Raw genomic sequence first — 8,490 nt, forward strand, 5'->3', positions numbered from 1 at the left:
AGCCGCGAGGCATCCTCTAAGGATATTTGAATGCTTGAAACATCAGTGACCCTTCATAAGATGGAAGGGAGATGGATATGAAAAATATTGACTGGCTGGCTGTTTGAGGAGAGTATAAGAAGCTGCTTAAACAGCCCACTCTCATTGCCAAAGACCTTATTCTAAACTCTAACCAAACTGAGCCTGGAAAAGGAAGACTCAATTCTAAATTCTTCTGGGGAACACTAAAGCTTTTATTTTCTTTTTCTTTCTTTTTATATTAATACAACAACTAACGACAAAGAAAGTACACCAAAAGAGCCAATGTCCTACCTTTGCCAGCATCATTTCTGTACAATGCTTGGCCAAGGTCTTTGACATCATGCAAAAGACAGTGCTTAATGTAGCTCAAAAATGGCCTTAGGAAGCATCTTCCTTCAAATATGCTTTGTGCGAGAAAAAAAAAAAACAGCTTACATTTTTTGTTCTTTGTTAAACCCAAAGGCAAGATGACTGTTAAAGTGGTCAGATGACAAATGTCTCATCTGATCTTTAATCCAGCAGAGGGGCCAGCTCCAGGGCTAAAACAGGAAACTCTCACAGGATAGAACGATTTGGTAAATTCCACTGCGCTAAATCACTGCTTAGGGTGCAGCAGTTGCTCTACACCAATGAATGGCATTTAAGTTCCCACTCTGAATCTCTTCATAGTAGAAAACAACGCTGCCGTATAACCTGCATGGACAGAGAATACTGTACATGTGTGGCCTAGGTCAATATGTACTGTATGTATGTGAACCCAAGCTAAATCATGGGAAAAGCACTGCAAACATACATCAAACAACTAGTGAGGTGACAAAGTCAGGATTTTAAATATGGATGTTTCTGACAATTTCCATGACATTTAAATGAAGAGTTAAAAATTAGTAGTAACGGTACAATAACGTTTATAAAAACAGTCAAAATGTTCGACAATTTAATCTGAAACCATCAATCACATTCTCCAATAACCAAATGTGTATTCCAAATGCTGAGTGAACGCATTCACATGGCAAGCATCTTAAAAAATGAAAATAATTCATCAGAATATCAGGCGTTGTTAACAGATAATCTTTTTTATACAGCAAACTGAGAAGAAATGTCCTTTCAGTGTAAATTATGTCACTGTGTAATTCAAATGTGTACAACAATAAAAAATATATAATTTTTAATGAGTTTAACCAAGTTATATTTCTAGTGCTCACTAGTGAGAGTAGCAATGTTTAATCAATGTGCACATCCCTACTTCCTGTGATTTTACTTGGAGAAACTGTCATTAACTGCTGCCATCCCCACTTTTTAGTCTACCTTTTAGTCTACCCTAATATAATCTCCATAATTTAACATGACAAAATGATAAAGTTTAGTCAAAGCCTATCAAAAGTAAACCTGTCGTCAGCTCAAATTCAAAGTGGGATCTACTGGCAGAAATCCCTCACCACAGAGACTGATGCAAACATTTGGCAGCCATTTGCTGATCATCCGGTTCATGACACATTCCTTGATAGTCAACTTCACAGAGCCAGCCGGTGTTCATCTCCATCACCTGATGACGCTGGCAGACTCGAGCCTGTTGTCTCTGACGATGATCGAATGTGGCAACAGAGAAGTGAGTAATAATTGGGTCAACAAGGTATGTCAGCTCCCACTAACTCTCGTCTGAATCATCTCTCTGCAGCGTAGCCAAATGTGATAGTATGACGCCTGAATTATTTGGCTGTGATAGGCAGCGACAGCAACATGGCAGGAGATACTGTTTTCAAGCTATTTGTGACCCCCACAATGGTTAGGCCTAGAAGAGGTGAGACACTGCCTACACACCTGTGCGGTTAATCTCTGAATTTTAGATTTCTGGCTTGCTTTTTCGGTCTATGGATTGAATTTCCAAATGATTTCATTCACAATTATTTCATATTTTAAAGAGGCATATAGACACACTCAAAACTAAACAGAACTCTGGGTGTAATCAGTACGTAGAAAGTTTTGCAATAACCATTCTGACAGAAAAAAAAGCAGTGAGTCACAGAAGAAAAACTTTCTTTTTCCCAGAAGGATACTACTCGATTTATTTTTCATTCAAATAGACCATCTCTTTACAACTACCAGTTGTTCGCTTCCAAATAAACCCCGTCTTCCAGGCTATAACTCTTTTGATTTCATAGCGTGAAATAGACAGCTGGAAGCAGCACTTGAGCCAAACTTTTCCAGAGATGGTTGGGAAACAATACACACTTTTACTGAGACACACTGACACAATTTCCACAAAATATTACCTAATGGCAGAGAAAAAGTTGCTTAGTAGTTAGACTGGTAAACGAGGTTTAAAAAAAAAAAAAAAAAAAAGAGAGGTGGTTGTTTTAGCACGCTAACAACTATGGATTTAGCCAAACAGTGTATTCCCACATCGGTGATGGTTAGAACTACACATGATAAAACCAAGCTCATAAATATTACTAAATGAATCTATTTGCTTACAAATTTTAATTAATTATTAAGACATGATTTCATTTAACTTGATTCATACATCTTATTACTATCGTTCATTATACGCTGTATGCTGTTACCCTCTGATCATTTATCATTTTGTATGCAAACTGGTCAATGTATCATTATAGGCCATAGCCACAACCCCTTATCAATCTGCTGGACCCTTAATTTCCAGCAGCTTTGAAGCCGGAGATGATACCTTAACTAACTCAATTATTTAAATACTGCTACCCTGCATGTTTTCAAAGGGAACCTGAAGTCACTCTGTGATATTGAGTCACATTCTAACTAGTGAGCCAACAACAAAATAAAAATCAAATTCACTTATTTTCATCTCATCATTTGATGCTGACATGTAGCATTTTAACTTATAGCAATTTAACATTAGCCAATATATAATTCTAATTAACATAAAAATTAGTGTGCAAGGTAATTTATAGGATGACGATGTTACATTGGGTTATACAATGGAGAGGTGAATGAATGTTAGAAGTGCATTTAATAAGCTCAATGACTTTCACCTTTCTACAGAGATCAACCCTGCATTCCAATGCCAGTGCTACCATATTATTCAGTATGCCAGAAAAAGACTTAATATTTCCCAATACAAATTATGTGAAATGCAGTGTGCCAAAAAACAACGAGGACGTCCTACTACATCCGGTTGTATTTTGCAGTATACAAGCCAGCATACTTTTCTGGCTATTCTGACCCACTATTCTCTTTGCAGCCAAAGATTCGCACTACAAGATTTCGTGCTAACACAGGGACGGACATAGGAGCACGAGGGTCAAAGTTCATGGCCCACTGTCATGACAAATAAAAGCAGTAAGTAAATAGTGTGAGCAGTGTCTCAGCTGTATACATACTGTATGCATCAGTATGTAGTTTGTAGAGTAGCTGCCGTGCATACTAAAACTAAAAAAGAAAAAGTAGGTGATTCGGAATGTACTCTCAGTAACTGAGCCGTAACTGCAGACAGTAAGTGTGTACATATGAGCCTGTAGCTGCCTGATAGGGTCTGTGGTTTTCATTTTCATTTTCAGGGTAGTATGTCACTGTGTCACGCTCTATATTGTGTTTCCACTGACAGTGCATCACACTTTTAGGGTAAAGTAAAGTTGGACTGAATGAATACTTGCTTCGACAAATGTATCACTGAGGAATATGTTGTGTTATTATCATAAACCACACAAAAATTAGTAAAGGCAGCCATTTTCTGTAGTGTCACAGGAGATTAGTCTCATCTACTGTCAGTCACTGTAGCATGGCATCAGTGAGTGACTCCTTTCTTTGGTTAGTGTCATGTTTCCACCTCAGATTTAGCTAAAATGCATGACTTTATTAAGATGCCAAGTAAGATTAAAAAAAGTTCTTTCGCACACTGTAGTCGTAACAGCACGATGTCACTGTAAACACTAAATGACAGCGGCGTCTGTGCAGTTTTAAGGTAGTGAAAGTTAGCAAAGCAGCATGCTAGTCGGCTAACAAGCTAAGCTAGAGTTAGCTTACCAGCGAACTTCGTAGAAACTTTTTCAAGTGAGTGTCACTAACGCCAACTACAAACGGTGACCATTTATGAGCTCTGTAAGACTGACAACTCTCAAATGAGTCACAATTGGGGTTTAAAGTAGTCAATAAGAGGTTTGTTGGCCGTGTAGTGAAGAGTAAAGTCAAACAGGTACACTGTCAGCTAACGGTGTCTCAGCTCTTACCAGGAAGTGGGATCCTTGTTGCTAAGCTATTCCTTCTTCACGTTGAGAGTTTCTCCTGATGGTTATGGCGGTTGTCTTTGTTTTGACTTTCTCTTTCTTTCCAAGGTCGCCCGAGAGAGAAAAAGAGTCGACTCGGCGGGCCTCTCTTCTTGCGTGGCACTGTTGCCTGAGCGCTAAAAAAAGTTTCTTTCGGAGAGAGAGAGAGAGAGAGAGAGCCTGTGCTGTTCGAGCCAGTCGAGATGTGTACGTGTTTTCAGACAGTCTCTCCACTAGGCCCCTCTCATCACCACACTCATGACCCGTGTGCCAGTAATGTAAACAACCCAGCATTCCCGGAGCGCAGGGGAGGGGCAAGTGTCAAAGAGTGGAGGGAGGCTGTCGAATACCGCGAGATTCAACAGGGAAACTCAAAACCACCACGGCACAACTCCTTTTTTTTCAGTGTTCCAATGTGTGTGAACATTTTCCATGATTTTGTACACAGAGAGAGGATATGATGGTTTTGTTCTTGACCCTGGAAACAGCTGACAAAACATCTCAAAGGGTAACGCCACCAATGTTACATATTAAAGTGTGTTTACAGGTTTTTGGAAAAAGTCCTGCCGTATATGTGTAAAAAGTAGTAAAATACGTTTTGTGGCTCCAGAGGAAGCTGCACGTAGTAAACTCCAGTGATGTCACTCAGTGGCTCAAGTTGCATTATGGGAATTGTAGGTGCCATGTTTTTTTTAAAAAACAGTCCACTGGTCTGGCATTGTACTGCTTTAACGGTTTTGGACTCATGGGCAGTTGTAGAACCAGAGGCATCGCCCCTATTATTCCACATTTTAGTCTTTCTTTTAAAAAACTGGTGCTTACATTACCCACAATGCAACAATGCAACTAGGTTTCTTCCATTTTCTTTCTGTTCTTTGTTTTGTTTTTGTTTTGTTTAGGTGTTCCTTGCCCGAATAAAGGGTTTGAGCACAGAGGCTGTAAATTTGGCCTTTTCCTCAGGTTTAAATCACATCTCATGATCTTCATCTGTGGATGAGGCTTGCTCCGTGGTAGTATAAATAACCGCTAAACAAACAGTTTTATGTAACATAATCGCAATCACTTCTGCGAATTTACGGTGTCCATGAGGCCCTTTGTGTTTCCACACAGTTTCTAACGGCCACAATTTGGTAGTTTTTTTCAAAAAATGATTCTTGAGAAAGGTAGTTGATTCAACCCAAAACGTCAATATTGGCCAACCTTGGAATAAGACTCAGTGGTGCATCATACAAGCTGATAATGTTTGTGTGTAAAATCTTGATAAGTCGTAACTATAGCTGTCAGATGAATTTAGTGGTGTTGGAAATCCAATATTCCCCTCTGTGATGTAGTGGAATATAAGTAGAAATTGGCAATTAATGGAAGTAAGGTACTGTAAATGCAAATTTTACTGAAGTTTCAGTGATGAGTGAATATACTTTGCTTCTTCCAACCAAGGCTGACACATTCTTAAGTTGCACCAGACACAGAGGCAGCCAGAGCTTAATAGATCCTCCCGAACATAGACAGTTATATGCACGCTCGTCGACACACTTGCTGTCATTACGCACATGCATGCAGACTACCCACACATCCCCTGACGCACACGCACAATCTGTACTTGTGAATATCATGAGACTTTATTGACAAAAATGGTATTGCAGATTGGCTCGCATGGACAGCGAGAGCATCTGGAATTGATCAGCTTACTTTGCTTTGATAAAAGCTTCAGCGCTGATTTCAGACTGACAATTCAAACACCGCTGATACACAGGAAACACATCTGTCTTCTTCCCATCCCCGTTGTTAATAATCAACAAGTTAGGTGGGGTTGTGTTTTTTCTCCCTACTTCAATAGCCTTTTTTGTTAACCTCACTGCAAATATGGAAAAGGGAGAGATGCCTGGAGTGTAGGATTTTCCCCCCTTTTTCTTCAACAACAGTTGAAGATTAAAAGAAACGTCTCACAGAAATCTGTCAATTCTGTATGTGAATAATGCTGTGTGGAATTTAATGGCATGAGTTATATTGGGTTTCCTCTACACCCACATTTTCTTTCAATAAGATCAATGGCGCTCAGTGACAGATAGGGACGGTCTTTTGTATCTTCAAATTTCAGGTTTCTGAGGGAATAATTAGATGGATGGATGAAAAGTAATGCATCAGCCTGCGAGGGGAGCTGCACCCAGAGATCCTCCAGTTCACCACGCATGCCTCCACGTCTGTTTGGTGGAAAACTGTTTAATAATCGTGTTGGATTTCCATTGTTCTAAAAGTGGCTCGCTGCACTGATCCGCTGCTTTAAACCAATAGAAAAGTTTTTGTGTTCTTTTGCTGACATTGTTTATTTAAAAGAGAGGATGTCCTTTCTGATTCATTTTATTCATTTATTTATTTATTTTTTATTTTTTTTAATCATCTGTTTCACTCTCTTCCACTTCAAACTTTCTGGTGTTGCTTGCAGGTAACGGAAATAGAAAAGGTTTGCCCTCCAGGGGAGAAGTAGACGGTTGAATCGCTGGATTTATAGAGATGCCTCAGACATTTTACTGTAAACGTGACATTTAACTCTGATATTACTGGGGCCTTTTTCTGAGCAAAAATTGCAGACAAGGGAAATCTAATGACAATTAAGCTGAATTTGGCCTTTAAGGCCTTAAAGCACTTTAGGCCAGAATCTATCTTTGTTGAAGGCTAATTTCAGATCATTAGCAAAACAGAGTACTCCGATGAATAAGGCAGCTGGGAAACTATTTTATGAACAAGACCTGCAGTGCTCTTAAAACACATTCACACTAGCTCAGTTTTTGTTTTCTTCAACATACACATTTTGGTGCTATTCTACCTGGGTTTTCAATGCTAAATATGCAGAAATGTTGCACCCAGGGGCTGAAAGCACACTTTAAACACTTAAAAAGGAGAAAATGTTGATGTTTTCACTCATGTCTTTTTTATTTCCCTCTGTGTTGTTGATCTGGCTCAGGGGTTAGGTATGACTGCAGTGTGGTAGAGACAGAAGCTGCAGTCAAAGCTCCTGTGATCGGGTGCAGACTTCATAGAGACCAGCAGATGGAGGGGAGAGGGAGCCGCGTGCATCCTGAAGGTTTAGCAAGAACTGAGAGGTTACACTCCACCAGTACAAAGATGACCTGTCACACACTGAAACATGCCGTATCAATGCAGACGAGCTTCCTGTTTATGTACCTCACAGAGCACAGCTATCAGAGGAAAAGAGAAAGGGATTACAGATAGAAATATGTATGAAATGTTGTCTCCCTCCTCATATACCCTGGCGAACTTGGAGGCAGCATGCATGTGACGCCTGCATTTCCATTTTACACGCTAATTAATGTTGTTTTGTCTTCAAAGTGCAATTGCAACCGGTAGTTATCAGCCTTGATCGCAGCGTTTTCAAGGTTGTCTAGATGTGAGCCGTCACATAACAAATACCTATAAATATAGAATAACAGCACAACAGAGAAATAAGGGATTTATGGCGTGTGGAGAGCGTACACGCAAATGAGGCACATGAGAGATAGTGTGTGATAATGTGAAGGACAAAAAACTGACAAAACGGCATATTATTTTTGCCTAGATCCTTCTATAAAAAATTTTTTTTAGTGGCTGGTTTTGTGTGTCTGTGTTGTGTACTTGCATGATATGTGCTGGTGTATCCCTTCTCTTGGCAAACACCCAGGACAGAGGATCTCTCCACCTGCTCTGCATCAACCAGCAGGGCAGGCCTCAGTCTCCCACACCCACACACACACACACACACACACACACCACAGTTTAGCTGTGTCTCATTCACATCGTCACCCCTCTGACATCCACCTGTGTGTGTCGGTTGTTTGTGCGCGTCCCAGTGCCGGTGTGTATTTGTGTTCGCAGGGTGGTTGGTGTGTGAGGTGAGGTTAAATACGCGCCTAGCAATGAGAGGAGGGAACTGAGGCGGAACTGGCAGAATATCACACACGTACACACACACACACACACACACACACAGAGGCAGTGACAACAGAAACAACACTATCAGAGCAACATGTAAACTGCAGGTGTGGCCTATGCCTGAGTGATCATTCCATACTTTGTTCTGACCCTGTCGCCTGTCACTGTGTGTGTATAATGTGTGGTAATGTATGTGTGACCGTGTACTCGTGTGCGTGTGTGTGTGTGTGTGTGTGTGTGTGTGTGTGTGCCTGCAGAGACACACTTCCCTGGAGTTCACTTATCACACAGAAGGGACCTCTTTCTG

The 8,490-nt window shown here is 40.4% G+C and overlaps 1 protein-coding gene across 4 annotated transcripts in view; it reads right to left on the reverse strand.

Annotated features, from left to right (window-relative positions):
• The window catches only part of nek7 (NIMA-related kinase 7), a 65,452-nt gene extending 60,871 nt beyond the window's left edge, over positions 1–4,581 (reverse strand). For 2 of the 4 annotated variants that reach the window (XR_003985927.1, XM_030433040.1), the window contains exon 1: positions 4,221–4,581. The gene's annotated coding sequence lies outside the window, so the exon portion shown is untranslated. The remainder of the gene's footprint in view (positions 1–4,220) is intronic. The other 2 variants (XM_030433042.1, XM_030433039.1) reach the window with 2 other exon arrangements.
• Between the last annotated feature and the right edge of the window lie 3,909 nt (positions 4,582–8,490).

Source organism: Sparus aurata, chromosome 11 (assembly GCF_900880675.1).
Source record: "Sparus aurata chromosome 11, fSpaAur1.1, whole genome shotgun sequence".
NCBI classification, from domain to species: domain Eukaryota; kingdom Metazoa; phylum Chordata; class Actinopteri; order Spariformes; family Sparidae; genus Sparus; species Sparus aurata.